Source organism: Oncorhynchus clarkii, chromosome 20 (genome assembly GCF_045791955.1).
Source record: "Oncorhynchus clarkii lewisi isolate Uvic-CL-2024 chromosome 20, UVic_Ocla_1.0, whole genome shotgun sequence".
Lineage (NCBI taxonomy): Eukaryota > Metazoa > Chordata > Actinopteri > Salmoniformes > Salmonidae > Oncorhynchus > Oncorhynchus clarkii.
In genome coordinates, this window is record NC_092166.1 from 28509948 (window position 1) to 28532759 (window position 22812).

General features: G+C 41.8%; 1 pseudogene; it reads left to right on the plus strand.

Annotated features, from left to right (window-relative positions):
- The first annotated feature begins 14936 nt into the window (after positions 1-14936).
- On the plus strand, positions 14937-18697 carry LOC139377043 (retinoid isomerohydrolase-like; annotated as a pseudogene).
- The last annotated feature ends 4115 nt before the right edge of the window (positions 18698-22812 follow it).

Sequence of the window (22812 nt, forward strand, 5' to 3'; positions counted from 1 at the left end):
ACAAGCACCCTGCATGTGACCTCTATGATGAGCTTCCACCCACAGAAAATGAGACAGGGTTGATGTTGTTATATAGTGCCACAGCAGCCTCGACCTCATCTATTATGGTTTTACAACAACTTTGAAAAGTCCTCTTTAAAAAAATCATGGGCAAAGTATATATTTTACATATGATCATTTTTTGTTAGTGAACAATCACACATAGTTGTCTGTGGTTGTGAAGTGAAATTCTGGGAATATGCAAATCAGGACAGGATCAGTCATTAAAGGGATAGTTCTGGATTTGGCAATGAGGCTCTTTATCTGTGGGTAGAGTAGTCGCACAGTAACGGAAATTTGAATAATAAATGTGTTTGTTTTTTTAATTGAAAGAGTAAATGTGATAGACAGTAGTTTGAGAATAAAACTGTGGGCAGAGAGTAGTCTGAATTGGGTTCTGGAGGTGTACTCCAACTCACACATTGCACTCATATGCCAGCCATGAGTGTTTCCAAGCCAGTGAGGTCACATCAACCAGTAGTGCTGGAGAGCTGTTCTGGCTGGTTTCTCCTGTAAAGACAACTCACAATGGCCCATATTCTCTGTGCACTCACAAACCCAGGTCAGGTGATACCCTGCTAGGGCAGTGATTGGCTCTTGTCTCAGACCTTCCCCAAGGTGATTGGTTGAGTGACAAGCACCCTGCATGTGACCTCTATGATGAGCTTCCACCCACAGAAAATGAGACAGGGTTGATGTTGTTATATAGTGCCACAGCAGCCTCGACCTCATCTATTATGGTTTTACAACAACTTTGAAAAGTCCTCTTTAAAAAAATCATGGGCAAAGTATATATTTTACATATGATCATTTTTTGTTAGTGAACAATCACACATAGTTGTCTGTGGTTGTGAAGTGAAATTCTGGGAATATGCAAATCAGGACAGGATCAGTCATTAAAGGGATAGTTCTGGATTTGGCAATGAGTAGTCGCACAGTAACGGAAATTTGAATAATAAATGTGTTTGTTTATTTAATTGAAAGAGTAAATGTGATAGACAGTAGTTTGAGAATAAAACTGTGGGCAGAGAGTAGTCTGAATTGGGTTCTGGAGGTGTACTCCAACTCACACATTGCACTCATATGCCAGCCATGAGTGTTTCCAAGCCAGTGAGGTCACATCAACCAGTAGTGCTGGAGAGCTGCTCTGGCTGGTTTCTCCTGTAAAGACAACTCACAATGGCCCATATTCTCTGTGCACTCACTCACCCAGGTCAGGTGATACCCTGCTAGGGCAGTGATTGGCTCTTGTCTTAGACCTTCCCCAAGGTGATTGGTTGAGTGACAAGCACCCTGCATGTGACCTCTATGATGAGCTTCCACCCACAGAAAATGAGACAGGGTTGATGTTGTTATATAGTGCCACAGCAGCCTCGACCTCATCTATTATGGTTTTACAACAACTTTGAAAAGTCCTCTTTAAAAAAATCATGGGCAAAGTATATATTTTACATATGATCATTTTTTGTTAGTAAACAATCACACATAGTTGTCTGTGGTTGTGAAGTGAAATTCTGGGAATATGCAAATCAGGACAGGATCAGTCATTAAAGGGATAGTTCTGGATTTGGCAATGAGGCTCTTTATCTGAGTAGTCACACAGTAACGGAAATTTGAATAATAAATGTGTTTGTTTTTTTAATTGAAAGAGTAAATGTGATAGACAGTAGTTTGAGAATAAAACTGTGGGCAGAGAGTAGTCTGAATTGGGTTCTGGAGGTGTACTCCAACTCACACATTGCACTCATATGCCAGCCATGAGTGTTTCCAAGCCAGTGAGGTCACATCAACCAGTAGTGCTGGAGAGCTGTTCTGGCTGGTTTCTCCTGTAAAGACAACTCACAATGGCCCATATTCTCTGTGCACTCACTCACCCAGGTCGGGTGATACCCTGCTAGGGTAGTGATTGGCTCTTGTCTCAGACCTTCCCCAAGGTGATTGGTTGAGTGACAAGCACCCTGCATGTGACCTCTATGATGAGCTTCCACCCACAGAAAATGAGACAGGGTTGATGTTGTTATATAGTGCCACAGCAGCCTCGACCTCATCTATTATGGTTTTACAACAACTTTGAAAAGTCCTCTTTAAAAAAATCATGGGCAAAGTATATATTTTACATGTGATACTTTTTTGTTAGTGAACAATCACACATAGTTGTCTGTGGTTGTGAAGTGAAATTCTGGGAATATGCAAATCAGGACAGGATCAGTCATTAAAGGGATAGTTCTGGATTTGGCAATGAGGCTCTTTATCTGAGTAGTCGCACAGTAACGGAAATTTGAATAATAAATGTGTTTGTTTATTTAATTGAAAGATTAAATGTGATAGACAGTAGTTTGAGAATAAAACTGTGGGCAGAGAGTAGTCTGAATTGGGTTCTGGAGGTGTACTCCAACTCACACATTGCACTCATATATTCCAGCCATGAGTGTTTCCAAGCCAGTGAGGTCACATCAACCAGTAGTGCTGGAGAGCTGCTCTGGCTGGTTTCTCCTGTAAAGACAACTCACAATGGCCCATATTCTCTGTGCACTCACAAACCCAGGTCAGGTGATACCCTGCTAGGGCAGTGATTGGCTCTTGTCTCAGACCTTCCCCAAGGTGATTGGTTGAGTGACAAGCACCCTGCATGTGACCTCTATGATGAGCTTCCACCCACAGAAAATGAGACAGGGTTGATGTTGTTATATAGTGCCACAGCAGCCTCGACCTCATCTATTATGGTTTTACAACAACTTTGAAAAGTCCTCTTTAAAAAAATCATGGGCAAAGTATATATTTTACATATGATCATTTTTTGTTAGTGAACAATCACACATAGTTGTCTGTGGTTGTGAAGTGAAATTCTGGGAATATGCAAATCAGGACAGGATCAGTCATTAAAGGGATAGTTCTGGATTTGGCAATGAGGCTCTTTATCTGTGGGTAGAGTAGTCGCACAGTAACGGAAATTTGAATAATAAATGTGTTTGTTTTTTTAATTGAAAGAGTAAATGTGATAGACAGTAGTTTGAGAATAAAACTGTGGGCAGAGAGTAGTCTGAATTGGGTTCTGGAGGTGTACTCCAACTCACACATTGCACTCATATGCCAGCCATGAGTGTTTCCAAGCCAGTGAGGTCACATCAACCAGTAGTGCTGGAGAGCTGTTCTGGCTGGTTTCTCCTGTAAAGACAACTCACAATGGCCCATATTCTCTGTGCACTCACAAACCCAGGTCAGGTGATACCCTGCTAGGGCAGTGATTGGCTCTTGTCTCAGACCTTCCCCAAGGTGATTGGTTGAGTGACAAGCACCCTGCATGTGACCTCTATGATGAGCTTCCACCCACAGAAAATGAGACAGGGTTGATGTTGTTATATAGTGCCACAGCAGCCTCGACCTCATCTATTATGGTTTTACAACAACTTTGAAAAGTCCTCTTTAAAAAAATCATGGGCAAAGTATATATTTTACATATGATCATTTTTTGTTAGTGAACAATCACACATAGTTGTCTGTGGTTGTGAAGTGAAATTCTGGGAATATGCAAATCAGGACAGGATCAGTCATTAAAGGGATAGTTCTGGATTTGGCAATGAGTAGTCGCACAGTAACGGAAATTTGAATAATAAATGTGTTTGTTTATTTAATTGAAAGAGTAAATGTGATAGACAGTAGTTTGAGAATAAAACTGTGGGCAGAGAGTAGTCTGAATTGGGTTCTGGAGGTGTACTCCAACTCACACATTGCACTCATATGCCAGCCATGAGTGTTTCCAAGCCAGTGAGGTCACATCAACCAGTAGTGCTGGAGAGCTGCTCTGGCTGGTTTCTCCTGTAAAGACAACTCACAATGGCCCATATTCTCTGTGCACTCACTCACCCAGGTCAGGTGATACCCTGCTAGGGCAGTGATTGGCTCTTGTCTTAGACCTTCCCCAAGGTGATTGGTTGAGTGACAAGCACCCTGCATGTGACCTCTATGATGAGCTTCCACCCACAGAAAATGAGACAGGGTTGATGTTGTTATATAGTGCCACAGCAGCCTCGACCTCATCTATTATGGTTTTACAACAACTTTGAAAAGTCCTCTTTAAAAAAATCATGGGCAAAGTATATATTTTACATGTGATACTTTTTTGTTAGTGAACAATCACACATAGTTGTCTGTGGTTGTGAAGTGAAATTCTGGGAATATGCAAATCAGGACAGGATCAGTCATTAAAGGGATAGTTCTGGATTTGGCAATGAGGCTCTTTATCTGAGTAGTCGCACAGTAACGGAAATTTGAATAATAAATGTGTTTGTTTATTTAATTGAAAGATTAAATGTGATAGACAGTAGTTTGAGAATAAAACTGTGGGCAGAGAGTAGTCTGAATTGGGTTCTGGAGGTGTACTCCAACTCACACATTGCACTCATATATTCCAGCCATGAGTGTTTCCAAGCCAGTGAGGTCACATCAACCAGTAGTGCTGGAGAGCTGTTCTGGCTGGTTTCTCCTGTAAAGACAACTCACAATGGCCCATATTCTCTGTGCACTCACTCACCCAGGTCAGGTGATACCCTGCTAGGGCAGTGATTGGCTCTTGTCTCAGACCTTCCCCAAGGTGATTGGTTGAGTGACAAGCACCCTGCATGTGACCTCTATGATGAGCTTCCACCCACAGAAAATGAGACAGGGTTGATGTTGTTATATAGTGCCACAGCAGCCTCGACCTCATCTATTATGGTTTTACAACAACTTTGAAAAGTCCTCTTTAAAAAAATCATGGGCAAAGTATATACTTTACATATGATCATTTTTTGTTAGTGAACTAGGTACAGTTGTCTGTGGTTGTGAAGTGAAATTCTGGGAATATGCAAATCAGGACAGGATCAGTCATTAAAGGGATAGTTCTGGATTTGGAAATGAGGCTCTTTATCTGAGTAGTCGCACAGTAACGGAAATTTGAATAATAAATGTGTTTGTTTATTTAATTGAAAGAGTAAATGTGATAATAAAACTGTGGGCAGAGAGTAGTCTGAATTGGGTTCTGGAGGTGTACTCCAACTCACACATTGCACTCATATGCCAGCCATGAGTGTTTCCAAGCCAGTGAGGTCACATCAACCAGTAGTGCTGGAGAGCTGCTCTGGCTGGTTTCTCCTGTAAAGACAACTCACAATGGCTCATATTCTCTGTGCACTCACTCACCCAGGTCAGGTGATACCCTGCTAGGGCAGTGATTGGCTCTTGTCTCAGAACTTCCCCAAGGTGATTGGTTGAGTGACAAGCACCCTGCATGTGGCCTCTATGATGAGCTTCCACCCACAGAAAATGAGACAGGGTTGATGTTGTTATATAGTGCCACAGCAGCCTCAACCTCATCTATTATGGTTTTACAACAACTTTGAAAAGTACTCTTTAAAAAAATCATGGGCAAAGTATATACTTTACATATGATAATTTTTTGTTAGTGAACTAGGTACAGTTGTCTGTGGTTGTGAAGTGAAATTCTGGGAATATGCAAATCAGGACAGGATCAGTCATTAAAGGGATAGTTCTGGATTTGGCAATGAGGCTCTTTATCTGAGTAGTCGCAAATTAACGAAAATTTGAATAATAAATGTGTTTGTTTATTTAATTGAAAGAGTAAATGTGATAGACAGTAGTTTGAGAATAAAACTGTGGGCAGAGAGTAGTCTGAATTGGGTTCTGGAGGTGTACTCCAACTCACACATTGCACTCATATGCCAGCCATGAGTGTTTCCAAGCCAGTGAGGTCACATCAACCAGTAGTGCTGGAGAGTTGCTCTGGCTGGTTTCTCCTGTAAAGACAACTCACAATGGCCCATATTCTCTGTGCACTCACTCACCCAGGTCAGGTGATACCCTGCTAGGGCAGTGATTGGCTCTTGTCTCAGACCTTCCCCAAAGTGATTGGTTGAGTGACAAGCACCCTGCATGTGACCTCTATGATGAGCTTCCACCCACAGAAAATGAGACAGGGTTGATGTTGTTATATAGTGCCACAGCAGCCTCGACCTCATCTATTATGGTTTTACAACAACTTTGAAAAGTACTCTTTAAAAAAATCATGGGCAAAGTATATACTTTACATATGATCATTTTTTGTTAGTGAACTAGGTACAGTTGTCTGTGGTTGTGAAGTGAAATTCTGGGAATATGCAAATCAGGACAGGATCAGTCATTAAAGGGATAGTTCTGGATTTGGCAATGAGGCTCTTTATCTGAGTAGTCGCACAGTAACGGAAATTTGAATAATAAATGTGTTTGTTTATTTAATTGAAAGAGTAAATGTGATAGACAGTAGTTTGAGAATAAAAATGTGGGCAGAGAGTAGTCTGAATTGGGTTCTGGAGGTGTACTCCAACTCACACATTGCACTCATATGCCAGCCATGAGTGTTTCCAAGCCAGTGAGGTCACATCAACCAGTAGTGCTGGAGAGCTGCTCTGGCTGGTTTCTCCTGTAAAGACAACTCACAATGGCCCATATTCTCTGTGCACTCACTCACCCAGGTCAGGTGATACCCTGCTAGGGCAGTGATTGGCTCTTGTCTCAGACCTTCCCCAAGGTGATTGGTTGAGTGACAAGCACCCTGCATGTGACCTCTATGATGAGCTTCCACCCACAGAAAATGAGACAGGGTTGATGTTGTTATATAGTGCCACAGCAGCCTCGACCTCATCTATTATGGTTTTACAACAACTTTGAAAAGTCCTCTTTAAAAAAATCATGGGCAAAGTATATATTTTACATATGATACTTTTTTGTTAGTGAACAATCACACATAGTTGTCTGTGGTTGTGAAGTGAAATTCTGGGAATATGCAAATCAGGACAGGATCAGTCATTAAAGGGATAGTTCTGGATTTGGCAATGAGGCTCTTTATCTGAGTAGTCGCACAGTAACGGAAATTTGAATAATAAATGTGTTTGTTTATTCAATTGAAAGAGTAAATGTGATAGACAGTAGTTTGAGAATAAAACTGTGGGCAGAGAGTAGTCTGAATTGGGTTCTGGAGGTGTACTCCAACTCACACATTGCACTCATATGCCAGCCATGAGTGTTTCCAAGCCAGTGAGGTCACATCAACCAGTAGTGCTGGAGAGCTGTTCTGGCTGGTTTCTCCTGTAAAGACAACTCAAAATGGCCCATATTCTCTGTGCACTCACTCACCCAGGTCGGGTGATACCCTGCTAGGGCAGTGATTGGCTCTTGTCTCAGACCTTCCCCAAGGTGATTGGTTGAGTGACAAGCACCCTTCATGTGACCTCTATGATGAGCTTCCACCCACAGAAAATGAGACAGGGTTGATGTTGTTATATAGTGCCACAGCAGCCTCGACCTCATCTATTATGGTTTTACAACAACTTTGAAAAGTCCTCTTTAAAAAAATCATGGGCAAAGTATATATTTTACATGTGATACTTTTTTGTTAGTGAACAATCACACATAGTTGTCTGTGGTTGTGAAGTGAAATTCTGGGAATATGCAAATCAGGACAGGATCAGTCATTAAAGGGATAGTTCTGGATTTGGCAATGAGGCTCTTTATCTGAGTAGTCGCACAGTAATGGAAATTTGAATAATAAATGTGTTTGTTTATTTAATTGAAAGAGTAAATGTGATAGACAGTAGTTTGAGAATAAAACTGTGGGCAGAGAGTAGTCTGAATTGGGTTCTGGAGGTGTACTCCAACTCACACATTGCACTCATATATTCCAGCCATGAGTGTTTCCAAGCCAGTGAGGTCACATCAACCAGTAGTGCTGGAGAGCTGCTCTGGCTGGTTTCTCCTGTAAAGACAACTCACAATGGCCCATATTCTCTGTGCACTCACAAACCCAGGTCAGGTGATACCCTGCTAGGGCAGTGATTGGCTCTTGTCTCAGACCTTCCCCAAGGTGATTGGTTGAGTGACAAGCACCCTGCATGTGACCTCTATGATGAGCTTCCACCCACAGAAAATGAGACAGGGTTGATGTTGTTATATAGTGCCACAGCAGCCTCGACCTCATCTATTATGGTTTTACAACAACTTTGAAAAGTCCTCTTTAAAAAAATCATGGGCAAAGTATATATTTTACATATGATCATTTTTTGTTAGTGAACAATCACACATAGTTGTCTGTGGTTGTGAAGTGAAATTCTGGGAATGTGCAAATCAGGACAGGATCAGTCATTAAAGGGATAGTTCTGGATTTGGCAATGAGTAGTCGCACAGTAACGGAAATTTGAATAATAAATGTGTTTGTTTATTTAATTGAAAGAGTAAATGTGATAGACAGTAGTTTGAGAATAAAACTGTGGGCAGAGAGTAGTCTGAATTGGGTTCTGGAGGTGTACTCCAACTCACACATTGCACTCATATGCCAGCAATGAGTGTTTCCAAGCCAGTGAGGTCACATCAACCAGTAGTGCTGGAGAGCTGCTCTGGCTGGTTTCTCCTGTAAAGACAACTCACAATGGCCCATATTCTCTGTGCACTCACTCACCCAGGTCAAGTGATACCCTGCTAGGGCAGTGATTGGCTCTTGTCTTAGACCTTACCCAAGGTGATTGGTTGAGTGACAAGCACCCTGCATGTGACCTCTATGATGAGCTTCCACCCACAGAAAATGAGACAGGGTTGATGTTGTTATATAGTGCCACAGCAGCCTCGACCTCATCTATTATGGTTTTACAACAACTTTGAAAAGTACTCTTTAAAAAAATCATGGGCAAAGTATATACTTTACATATGATCATTTTTTGTTAGTGAACTAGGTACAGTTGTCTGTGGTTGTGAAGTGAAATTCTGGGAATATGCAAATCAGGACAGGATCAGTCATTAAAGGGATAGTTCTGGATTTGGCAATGAGGCTCTTTATCTGAGTAGTCGCACAGTAACGGAAATTTGAATAATAAATGTGTTTGTTTATTTAATTGAAAGAGTAAATGTAGTAGTTTGAGAATAAAACTGTGGGCAGAGAGTAGTCTGAATTGGGTTCTGGAGGTGTACTCCAACTCACACAATGCACTCATATGCCAGCCATGAGTGTTTCCAAGCCAGTGAGGTCACAGCACACAGTTGTGCCCATATTCTCTGTGCACTCACTCACCCAGGTCAGGTGATACCCTGCTAGGGCAGTGATTGGCTCTTGTCTCAGACCTTCCCCAAAGTGATTGGTTGAGTGACAAGCACCCTGCATGTGACCTCTATGATGAGCTTCCACCCACAGAAAATGAGACAGGGTTGATGTTGTTATATAGTGCCACAGCAGCCTCGACCTCATCTATTATGGTTTTACAACAACTTTGAAAAGTACTCTTTAAAAAAATCATGGTGTCATGGTGTGACTTCGGAAGAAGTCGTTGCCTCTCCTTGTTCGGGCAGTGCTCGGCGTTCGACGTCACCGGTCTTCTAGCCATCATCGATCCATTTTTCATTTTCCATTGGTTTTGTCTTGTCTTCCCACACACCTGTTTTCAATCCCATTCATTACCTGTTGTGTATTTAATCCTCTGTTTCCCCTCATGTCTTTGTCAGAGATTGGTTATTGTCAGTGTAGTGTTTTTGTTGTATAGGTGCGCGACGGGTCTTCGTACCCATATTTGTTTATGTTCTTTTCCTGTTTAGTGTTATGGAGCATGTTTTTATGACAGCATTAAAAGACTCCATTTTACACTCCGTTTGACTCTCCTGTGCCTGACTTCCCTGCCACCTATACACATATGCCTGACACATGGGCAAAGTATATACTTTACATATGATGATTTTTTGTTAATGAACAATCACACCTAGGTACAGTTGTCTGTGGTTGTGAAGTGAAATTCTGGGAATATGCAAATCAGGACAGCTAAGATCAGTCATTAAAGGGATAGTTCTGGATTTGGCAATGAGGCTCTTTATCTGTGGGTAGAGTAGTCGCACAGTAACGGAAATTTGAATAATAAATGTGTTTGTTTATTTAATTGAAAGAGTAAATGTGATAGACAGTAGTTTGAGAATAAAACTGTGGGCAGAGAGTAGTCTGAATTGGGTTCTGGAGGTGTACTCCAACTCACACATTGCACACATATGCCAGCCATGAGTGTTTCCAAACCAGTGAGGTCACATCCACCAGTAGTGTTGGAGAGCTACAGTGGCTGGTTTCTCCTGTGAAGAGAGCTCACAATGACCAATATTCTCTGTGCACTCTTTCACCAAGAGATGGTGATGCCCTGCTTGGGCAGTCATTGGCTCCTGTCTCAGACCTTCCCCAAGATGATTGGTTAAGTGACTAGCACTCTGCATGTGACCTCTATGATGAGCTTCACCAAGCAATTTTATGAATTTGGCCTTCACTAGCCCAGATACAGTGAGGGAAAAAAGTATTTGATCCCCTGCTGATTTTGTATGTTTTCCCATTGACAAAGAAATTATCAGTCTATAATGTTAATGGCAGGTTTATTTGAACAGTGAGAGACAGAATAACAACAACAAAAATTTAAAATTGATTTGCATTTTAATGAGGGAATTAAGTATTTGACCCCTCTGCAAAACATGGCTTAGTACTTGGTGGCAAAACCCTTGTTGACAATCACAGAGGTCAGACGTTTCTTCTAGTTGGCCACCAGGTTTGCACACATCTCAGGAGGGTTTTTGTCCCACTCCTCTTTGCAGATCTTCTCCAAGTCATTAAAGTTTCGAGCTGACGTCCTTCAGCTCCCTCCACAGATTTTCTATGGGATTAAGGTCTGGAGACTGGCTAGGCCACTCCAGGACCTTAATGTGCTTCTTCTTGAGCCACTCCTTTGTTGCCTTGTCCGTGTGTTTTGGGTCATTGTCGTGCTGGAATACCCATCCACGACCTATTTTCAATGCCCTGGCTGAGGGAAGGAGGTTCTCACCCAAGATTTGACGGTCCATGGCCCCGCCCATCATCCCTTTGATGCGGTGAAGTTGTCCTGTCCTCTTAGCAGAAAAACACTCCCAAAGCATAATGTTTCCACCTCCATGTTTGACAGTGGGGATGGTGTTCTTGGGGTCATAGGCAGCATTCCTCCTCCTCCAAACATGGCGAGTTGATGCCAAAGAGCTCCATTTTGGTCTCATCTGACCACAACACTTTCACCCAGTTGTCCTCTGAATCATTCAGATGTTCATTGGCAAACTTCAGATGGGCATGTACTGTATATGTGCTTTCTTGAGCAGGGGGACCTTGCAAGCGCTGCAGCATTTCAGTCCTTCACGGCGTAGTGTGTTACCAATTGTTTTCTTGGTGACTATGGTCCCAGCTGCCTTGAGATCATTGACAAGATCCTCCTGTGTAGTTCTGGGCTGATTCCTCACCATTCTAATGATCATTGCAACTCCACAAGGTGAGATCTTGCATGGAGCCCCAGGCCGAGGGAGATTGACAGTTATTTTGTGTTTCTTCCATTTGCAAATAATCGCACCAACTGTTGTCACCTTCTCACCAAGCTGCTTGGCGATGGTCTTGTAGCCCATTCCAGCCTTGTGTAGGTCTACAATCCTGTCACTGACATCCTTGGAGAGCTCTTTGGTCTTGGCCCTGGTGGAGAGTTTGCAATCTGATTGATGGATTGCTTCTGTGGACAGGTAACAAACTGAGATTAGGAGCACTCCCTTTAAGAGTGTGCTCCTAATCTCAGCTCGTTACCTGTATAAAATACACCTGGGAGCCAGAACTCTTTCTGATTGAGAGGGGGTCAAATAATTATTTCCCTCATTAAAATGCTAATCAATTTATAACATTTTTGACATGCGTTTTTCTGGATTTTTTTTGTTGTTATTCTGTCTCTCACTATTCAAATAAACCTACCATTAAAATTATAGACTGATTATTTCTTTGTCAGTGGGCAAACGTACAAAATTAGCAGGGGATCAAATACGTTTTTTCCCTCACTGTAGGTTCCCAATCTTCCAACCTCATAACTAGCCACCAAGAAGCCATGTCAGGCAATCAATCAAGTTAGAGTAGCTAGCTTGCCTAATTATCTTAGCTTGCATGTCTAGTGACAAGGTTGGTAGACTTTAGAAATGTAAGCAATTATTAAAAGTACAAAATAAGACTCAGATTTCTTTCAATCTTTTACCCATATTGTAGTAGTGATGCAGAAAAGCATACTTGGTTTGTTAAAAACAAAACTACCAGTCAGGAGGACATAGACAGCTCAGTAGGTATGCTTAGATAAACAAAAGGAAAAATAATACAGTGTCAAAATGATGTCGCCTACCTCTGCATCCCACTGCTGGCTAGCTTCTGAAGCTAAGCATAGTTGGTCCTGGATGGGAGACCAGATGCTGATGGAAGCAGTGTTGGAGCATCAGTAAGAGGCACCCTTTCATCTGGTCCAAGAAAATATCCCAATGCCCCAGGGGGTAGGGTGCTGTCTTTCAGATGGGATGTTAAATGGGTGTCCTGACTCTCTGTGGTCACTAAAGATCCCTTGGCACTTATTGTAAGAGTAGAGCTGTTAACCCCTGTGTCCTGGCTAAATTCCCAATCTGTCCCTCATACCATCATGGTCCTCATAATCATCCCCAGTTTACAATTGTCTCATTTATCCATCCTCCTCTCCCCTGTAAGGTTGTTGCTTTAAATGAGAATGTGTTCTCAGTCAACTTACCTGGTTAAAAAAGGGTTAAATATAGAGTGCCTTTGGAAAGTATTCAGACCCCTTTTCTTTTTCTACATTTTGTTATGTTACAGCCTTATTCTAGAATGGATTAAATACATTAACACAAAAACCCATAATGACAAAGCGAAAAAAGGTTTAAGAAATGTTTGCAAATGTATTAAACATAAAACACATAAATACCTTATTTACATAAGTATTCAGACATTTTGATATGAGACTAGAAATAGAGGTCAGGTGTATCCTGTTTCCATTGATCATCTTTGAGATGTTTCTACAACTTGATTGGAGTCCATCTGTGGTCAATTCAATTGATTAGACATGATTTGGAAAGGCACAAACCTGTCTATTTAACGTCCCACAGTTGACAGTGCATGCCAGAGCAAAAACCAAGCAATGAGGTCGAAGGAATTGTCCGTAGAGAGACAAGGTTATGTCAAGGCACAGATGTGAGGAAGGGTGCCAAAAAATGTCTTCAGCATTGATGGTTCCCAAGAACACCGGGGCCTCCATCATTCTTAAATGAAGCAGGTATATTTCACTGGTCATCCCCAAAGCCAACACTTACTTTGGCCGCCTTTCCTTCCAGTTCTCTGCTGCCAATGACTGGAACGAATTGCAAAAATCACTGAAGCTGGAGTCTTATCTCCCAGAGCATCTTACCAGGGTCGGTCAGACCGATCACTGTACCTGTACACAGTCAATCTGTAAATAGCACAAATACTTATCCTCATGGTCTTTTGCACCCCAGTATCTCTACTTGCACATCATCATCTGCACATCTATCCCTCCAGTGTTAATGCTAAATTGTAATTATTTCACCTCTATGGCATATTTATTGCCTTACCTCCCAACTCTTCTACATTTGCACACACTGTACATAGATTTTTCTATTGTGTTATTGACTGTACGTTTGTTTATGTGTAACTCTGTGTTGTTGGTTTTGTCACACTGCTTTGCTTTATCTTGGCCAGGTTGCAGTTGTAAATTAGAACTTGTTCTCAACTCGTCTACCTGATTAAATAAAGGTGATATATATATATATATATATATATTTTTTTTTTTATACAATTTTTTTAAATGGAAGATGTTTGGAACCACCAAGACTCTTCCTATAGCTGGTCACCCGGCCAAACTGAGCAATCGGGGGAGAAGAGCTTTGGTCAGGGAGGTGACCAAGAACCTGATGGTCACTCTGACAGAGCTCTAGAGTTCCTCTGTTGAGATGGGAGAACCTTCCAGAAGGACAACCATCTCTGCAGCACTCCATCAACCAGGCCTTTATGGTAGTGGCCAGACAGAAGCCACTCCTCAGTAAAAGGCACATGACAGCCTGCTCTGAGTTTGCCAAAAGGCACCTAAAGACTCTCAGACCATGAGAAACAGGTCTTCCTGGTCTGATGAAACTAAAATTGAACTCTTTGGCCTGAATGCCAAGCGTCACATCTGGAGGAAACCTGGCACTACGGTGAAGCATGGTGGTGGCAGCATCATGCTGTGAGGATGTTTTTCAGCAGCAGGGACTGGGAGACTAGTCAGGATCGAGGCAAAGATGAACGGACCAAATACAGAGAGATCCTTCATGAAAACCTGCTCCAGAGCGCTCAGGACCTCAGACTGGGGCTAAGGTTCACCTTCCAACAGGACACTTAACACAGCCAAGAAAACGCAGGAGTGGCTTCGGGATAAGTCTTTGAATGTCCTTGATTGGCCAAGCCAGAGCTCGGACTTGAAACCGATTGAACATCCCTAGAGAGACCTGAAAATAGCTGTGCAGCAACGCTCTCCATCCAACCTGACAGAGCTTGAGAGGGTCTTCAGAGAAGACTGGGAAACACTCTTCAAATACAGGTGTGCCAAGCTTGTAGCGTCATACCCAAGAAGACTCAAGGCTTAATCACTGCCAAAGGTGCTTCAACAAAGTAAAGGTTCTGAATACCTAAGTAAATGTGATATTTCAGTTTGTTTTGTTTAATAAATGTGCAAAAAAATTCTAAAAACCTGTTTTTGCTTTGTCATTGTGCAGTATTGTGTGTAGATTGAGGTGGGGAAAAAACAAATGAATACATTTCTAAATATGGCTGTAACGTATCAAAATGTGGAAAAAGTAAAGGGGTCTGAATACTTTCCGAATGCACTGTGTCTATCATCACTTTTCATGTTTGCCATTATATTAGATGAGTAACATTTCCTGTAAATTGTTATTTGCTAGCCTGTATCTGATCCTTCATATCAATCAGTGTGTATATTTTTATGGTCGATGCCCTGAACGTCATTTTGATGATGACTCGGGTCAATTTCAAAACTTGTTTATTGGTTTCTCCGTGCAAGTTTTTCACTTACTTCAAGGGTGTTACGGTGACTGATACCTGCCTGGTGAACGTTTATCCCATTGGTGAAGATTACTATGTCATCACAGAAACCAATTACATCACTAAAGTCAACACTGACACACTGGAGACACTGAAGAAGGTCAAAATTGAGATTCCATCCCCCTGTATTACATTATTCCCAATATATTAGGAACCACAGTGTTTGCATATATTCTTTGTTCTAATTCAGCTGACTCAAAAAACAGAAGTGTTACCGACTGGTCCACTGATTATAGACAGAAATTGCACTTCTCAATAAGTTATAACACATTAATAATGTATAACATGATTCTGAATAACACATTAATAACACTATGACTTCACTTCCCCTCAGGGGGACTGCGTCAACATCAATGGAGTGACAGCCCACTCGCACGGAACAGTGTTCAACATTGGAGACTGCATGGGAAAAGGAGCGTCACTGACCTACAATGTTATCAGAACCCCGCCCACACAGAGAGGTTGGGCTTGTATCCCAAGAAAATAAGAAGTGCACAATATTTATTCAGACTTCATGCACATGTTCCACCTCTTAGTCGATGTTTGAATTAAGCTACAACATGTAAGCAACTTGTCCTTGATATCTTAACATGTTCTGGATAGGAGAACCTGTAACGGTAAGGCAAGCTGAAGGCTTGTGCCCTGCTTGCATCTTGTGTTCTTTCCTCAGACCCCATTGAAAAGTCTATGGCTGTGGTGCAATTCCCCAGTGCCAAGAGGTTCACGCCCTCCTATGTGCACAGGTGGGTCATAATAACATGTCCATCATGTTTATGGTCAAACTTGAGGTCCCCGAAACAGCATAAAGTCTAACATCAACACGCCTCCTGTGTTACAGACTGCAGGGGCAGTTGGTGTAATTGGACTAAGTCATATGTCGTATGGTTTCCATATCACCCTTAGTTTTGGCATGTCGTAGAACTACAATGTCTTCGTGGAGACCCCGGTGAAAATCAACCTTAAGTTCCTGAGTGCCTGGAGCATCCGAGGCTCCAACTACATGTATTGCTTTGAGTCCAATGAGGTTTTTGGTGTCAGGAAATAAACACTCAATATACTTCGGTTTAAAAGTGACACATTTATATACAGGAACATACAGCAACAGCATACTGTGCCTAATCTTGGCACTGAGAACCAAATCATGCATGTGTGCGGTCTCAAGAGACTTCAGCATACCCCACCTGTATTTCACAGACGTTGTTCCACATCGCCAGAAAGGACATTGGAGGAGGACAAGGACAGTATGTTGACCATAAGTTCAGGGCTGCTCCTATCAACCTGTTTCATCACATCAACACTTACGAGGAACAAGGCTTCATCGTGGCTGACGTGTGTACATGGAAAGGGTAATGGAACAATGTCTCTCAAAAGCAATGGCAATGTCGGTACACTGGCAAATGTAAATGTGTATATAAAAAGTGATGATGTCATAACTGACTAGATTATTTATGGACTGAGGGATTTCAGGGGTGGCATACATTTGAAGTGAGTTGCCTTACACAGAACCCAAACCGGCTGCGGCGTGGGGCCATCGCGCATAAATGTATTTTGTCCCCCCACACCAAACGTGATCACGACACGCAGGTTAAAATATCAAAACAAACTCTGAACCAATTATATTCATTTGGGGACAGGTCGAAAAGCATTAAACATTTATGGCAATTTAGCTAGCTAGCTAGCTTGCACTTGCTAGCTAATTGGTCCTATTTAGCTAGCTTCTGTTGCTAGATAACTTGTCCTGGGATATAAATATTGAGTTGTTATTTTCCCTGAAATGCACAAGGTCCTCTACTCCACCAATTAATCCACACATAAAACAGTCAACCGAATCGTTTCTAGTCATCTCTCCTCCTTCTAGGGTTTTTCTTTTCTTGAATTTATATTGCGATTGGCAACTTTCATAAATTAGGTGCATTACCGGCACTGACCTCGTTTGTCTTTCAGTCACCCGCATGGGTATAACCAATGAGGAGATGGCACGTTTGTATTTGCTCCTATAAACCTATGAGGAGATGGGAGAGGCAGGACTTGCAGCGCAATCTGCGTCAGAAATAGAACTGACTTCTATTTTAGTCATTGGCAATGCAGACGCTTGTTGGTGTGCGCGAGCAGTGTCGGTGCAACAATTGAATAACATGTATGTTACACGCGAGCAGTATAGTCAGCCTGTTAGCAATGTCCTTTTTCAGAATAATTGATTAATGATTCCTAGCCCATGGTCTTTAAACACTGTCTGTTCAAAGGACTATAAAACTCATTCTTTATTTTGTTTCCTGGTAGGTTTGAGTTGTTTACAACTACCTTTGGCTGGCCAACCTGCGTTCCAACTGGGAGGAGGTGAAGAAGGCAGCCATGATGACTCCTCAGCCAGAGGTCAAGAGATACGTCATCCCACTGGACATCCACAGGGTAAGTTATTCCCTTCCCTGAATGGAAATCCTGAAATGGAAGCTGAAATCCGCGAAAGGTGAAACAGTGCCACTGGTCGCTGCAAGCACGTTATTGTTTTTGTTCTGGTTTTGAAACAGAGGACATGGAGCATCCAGCTTCGTGAAGAAAGAAAAATCTTAGTACGTACTATGTTCTATTGCGCTTGCAATGATGTCCGAGGGGGGGGGAAATGCATTTGTTTGAAGTAACGTCTTTGTTGTTGTAATATCGCAAACGCCACGGATTCCAGCTTTAGAAAAAATAAATGTTTCATTTACATATTTGTGTCAAAAAATAAATTACATTCAAGTGCCAAAACATGTATGTTAGACCTTGATGAGTCTCTGTCCACTTGCGGCTGTAGATTATCAAGTTGAACGTGAAGACCAAGGAGACCTAGGTGTGGCAGGAGCCAGACTCCTACCCCTCAGAGTCCGTTTATGCAAACCCCTGATGGAGTGGATGAGGATGATGGTATGTACTGTACTGTTACTGTAGTATACGGTAACAGTTACAGGTATGGTGCAGGGCAAACACATACCCAGTATCTTGTGTTAGTGTTAGGAAGAGAGTTTAAGAGTCTTTAGCTATTTATCCAGGGACAAGGTATTTTCAATTTAGTAGAAAAATGTTCTAAGCAAAATTTGTTCAAAATTGGGGTTACTGTAACATTTGGTGGGCGCTGTATTTTCAAACCTGGACTCAGGGGTAGACATAGTAAATGTAAATGTACCTCCATTTAGTATGATATGTTGTGTATTAATTTGTGGATGTCCATCATCCATCTCGTATAATATGGTATGAATTACAATTCGTACGATATGTTACGAATTGCAATGCGTACAATATGCTATGAATATACAATATGTATGATTTGTTACTCATTTCTAATGTTAGCTAGGTGGCTAACGTTACCTAGGCTAGGGGTTAAGGTTTAGGTTAAAGGGTTAAGTAATCTTCTGTCTTATGTAACCATACCAAACATAACATATCATACTCATTTGAGATTCCCCGATATAAAATGTAATATGTTACATCTAGTCTATGAGTCCAGGCTGTTTTCTAACAACCAGTGTGGTTTTCCAATGACCCACAGGTGTCCAGTTGACCATTGTGGTGGCCACCGGGGCCCAGAGGCCTGGGTACATGCTGATCCTCAACGCCAAGGACATGTCGGAGATCGCCAGGGCAGAGGTGAAGTGCTCTATGCCGGTCACCTTCCACGGAATGTACAAGCCATAACCTGGCAACAATACTCTGGGCACAAAGACTAGTAGTCACCACTCCAAGCTATTCAAACTAACTAAGCATCAACTGTCACTCAACAATAGAACAAACAAATAAACAATGACAAACTATAGGTTACAAATAACTAAAGCCACGTACCTGATCATCTTACATCATGATTTAAAGTCATTTAACTTTGTGAAACCTATGATTTAGTATGGTTGAGCATTCATTTTTGGTGAAAATGGAACCTGCAGGTATCATGGCATCAGTAGGCTTCTTACAATTATTTCTCAGGGAGCCCACAGACAGCGTACAAGATCAGCTTGTAGTTTTTGAGTACTTCAGGGTTGCAATAATAAAAAATAGAATCAAAACACTGGCCTTTCTATTGTATGCCAGTTATTTTGGGAAAGTTGCATAGTGTAACTAATAATTGGACTATTTTAAATTGTATAAAAACACCTCATCCCCTATATATACACATGTAGCGCAGGTACAGATATGAAAGCACTAGTCCCAAAAGGCAACAATAAAGTCCCTCAATAAAGCTCCTTCATGAAAATAAGTTTTGAATACATTCTGAGACCTTGCACCCAAAAACCTTTCTAATGCTGATTGGAACTACTAGTGATAGGGCAACAAAGACTAGCTGTTGCCATAGAAAATCTGATTAGGTGTATTGTATGCATTCAGTCGTTTTGGATAAAAGTGTCTGCTTAATGGCATATATTATCATGATTGTATTAAGTTTCAAGGAAAAGTACAAACATGTTAGCATGTTGCAGCTAGAGTAATTCTTTTGACAGAGCCCATGTTTTGTTTGACGTTGCCTAATGTAATCTTGCCTACGTATCATGACATTAGCCCCGCTAGCCTAAGCTTTTCAGGTGATTGCATTGAAACATTGCTAAATTAAGCTGATCACACCGATTAACTGGGTCAAACACCTAATCTGAGGAACAAACAGGCATGTTGCCAATCCCTTTTGTAAAAGCACAGATCATGGCCATAAAAGCCTGGCTTTGTACAAAACTGTCTGGCCATGTCTCGACAGGCAGCCTAATTCTGATTTTCTTTTCTTTCTTACTAATTGGTCTTCATACCAATCAGATCAGCTCTGAAAAACATCTTATGTGATTGGTCAAAAGACCAATTAGCGTAAAAAAAAAATTCTGAATTGGGCTGCCTATGGCAAGTGACTTTCAAACACCATGGCCACGATAATAACAGCTAAAAAAACAAAGGAGCAAGATATACTGTATGTACTGTGTTGATAGAGCTAGCTTTAAAGGGGAAATGTGACACTGTACTACCATCTGGTGTAACAAAAATATACTACAGTCTCAGAACACCAATAATTCAGGGATTACCCAAGTGTGTGCTTTCTGGTTTATTTTATACAGATTCAATATGGGGGCTGTTTGGCCTTCCAAAAATCAAGATTACATTTATTTTCAGATTCCTGAACAAAAAAAAAGAAGCAAAAGATGTAAAAAAACATTTACTTTTCCCACATTGTTACATTACAGCCTCATTCTAAAATGGATTCAATTGTTTCCCCACCTCATCAATCTACACACAATACCCCACAATAACAAAAGCAAAAACTGTTTCTTACATTTTGGCAAATGTATTAAAAATAAAAAACGTATCACATTTACATAAGTATTCAGTACTTTGTTGAAGCACCTTTGGCAGCGATTATAGCCTCCAGTCTTCTTGGGTATGATGCTGCAAGCTTGGAACGCCTGTATTTGGGGAGTTTCCCCCATTCTTCTCTGCAGATCCTCTCAATCTCTGTCAGGTTGGATGGGGAGCGTCGCTACACAGCTATTTTCAGGTCTCTACAGAGATGCTAGATCGGGTTCATGTCCGGGCTCTAGCTGGGCCACTCAAGGACATTCAGAGACTTATTCGAAGCCACTCCTGCGTTGTCTTGGCTGTGTCCTTAGGGTCGCTCTCCTGTTGTAAGGTGAACCTTGGCCTCAGTCTGAGGTCCTGAGCGCGTCGGAGCAGGTTTTCATGAAGGATCACTGCACTTTGCTCCGTTCATCTTTCGCTCGATCCTGACAGGTCTCCCAGTCCCTGTAGTTTCCTGCAGCAGTGATGCTTGGCATTCAGGCCAAATAGTTAAATCTAGGTTTCATCAGACCAGAGAATATTGTTTTTCACGGTCTGAGAGTCTTTAGGTGTTTTTTGGCAAACACAAAGTGGGCTGTCATGTGCCTTTTACTGAGAGGTGGCTTCCATCAGGCCACTCTAACCTAAAGAACTGATTGGAGGAGTGCTGCAGAGATGGATGTCCTTCTGGAAGTTTCTCCCATCTCCACAGAGAAACTCTGGAGCTTTGGCAGTGACCATCGGCTTCTTGGTCACCTCCCTGACCAAGGCCCTTCTCCCCTGATTGATCAGTTGGGCCGGGTGGCCAGCTGAAGGAAGAGTCTTGGTGGTTCCAAACTTCCTCTATTTAAGACTGATGGAGGCCACTGTGTTCTTGGTACCCTTCCACACATCTGTGCCTTGACACAATCCTGTCTCGGTGCTCTACGGACAATTCCTTCGACCTCATGGCTTGGTTTTTGCTCTGACATGCACTGTCAACTGTGGGACCTTATATAGTCAGGTGTGGGCCTTTCCAAATCATGTCCAATCAATTGAATTTAGCACAGGTGGACTCCAATCAAGTTGTAGAAACATCTCAAGGATGGTCATCGGGAACAGGATGCACCTGAGCTCAACTTCGAGTCTCACAGCAAAAGATCTGAATACTTATTTACAGTTTAAGTTTACATACACTTAGGTTGGAGTCATTAAAACTACATTTTCAACCACTCAACAAATTTGTTAACACACTATAGTTTTGGCAAGTCGGTTAGGACATCTACTTTGTGCATGACACAAGTCATTTTTCCAACAATTGTTCACAGACAGATTATTTCACTTGCAATTCACTGTATCACAATTCCTGTGGGTCAGAAGTTTACATACACTAAGTTGACTTGTGTTTAAATAGTTGGAAAATTCCAGAAAATGATGCCATGGCTTTAGAAGCTTCTGATAGGCTAATTGACATCATTTGAGTCAATTGGAGGTGCACCTGTGGATGTATTTCAAGGCCTACCTTCAAACTCAGTGCCTCTTTGATTGACATAATGGGAAAATACAAATAAATCAGCCAAGACCTCAGAAAATAAATGGTAGAACTTCACAAGTCTGGTTGATCCTCGGGAGCAATTTCCAAACACCTGAATGTACCACGTTCATCTGTACAAACAATAGTACGCAAGTATAAACACCATGGGACCACGCAGCCGTCATACCGCTCAGGAAGGATACGCGTTCTATCTCCTGGAGATGAACGTACTTCGGTGCGAAAAGTGCAAATCAATCCCAGAACAACAGCAAAGGACCTTGTGAAGATGCTGGAGGAAACAGGTACAAAAGTATCTATATCCACAGTAAAACGAGTCCTGTATCGACATAACCTGAAATGCCGCTCATTAAAAAAGCTGGACTACGGTTTGCAACTGCACATGGGGACAAAGATCGTACTTTTTGGAGAAATATCCTCTGGTCTGATAAAACAAAAATATCTGTTTGGCCATAATGACCATTGTTATGTTTGGAGGAAAAAGGGGGAGGCTTGCAAGCTGAAGAACACCATCTCAACTGTGAAGCACAGGGGTGACAGCATCATGTTGTGGGGATGCTTTTCTGCAGGAGGGACTGGTGTACTTCACAAAATAGATGGCATCATGAGGCAGGAAAATGATGTGGATATATTGAAGCAACATCTCAAGACATCAGTCAGGAAGTTAATGCTTGGTTGCAAATGGGTCTTCCAAATGGATAATGACCCCAAGCATACTTCCAAAGTTCTGGCAAAATGGTTTAAGGACAACAAAGTCATCACAAAGGACTGACCTCAATCCAATAGAACATTTGTGGGTAGAACTGAAAAAGCATATGCGACAAGGAGGCCTACAAACCTGACTCAGTTACACCAGTTCTGTCGGGAGGAATGGGCCAATATTCACCCAACTTATTGTGGGAAGCATGTGGAAGGCTATCCGAAACGTTTGGCCCAAGTTAAACCATTTATAGGCAATGCCACCAAAAACTAATTG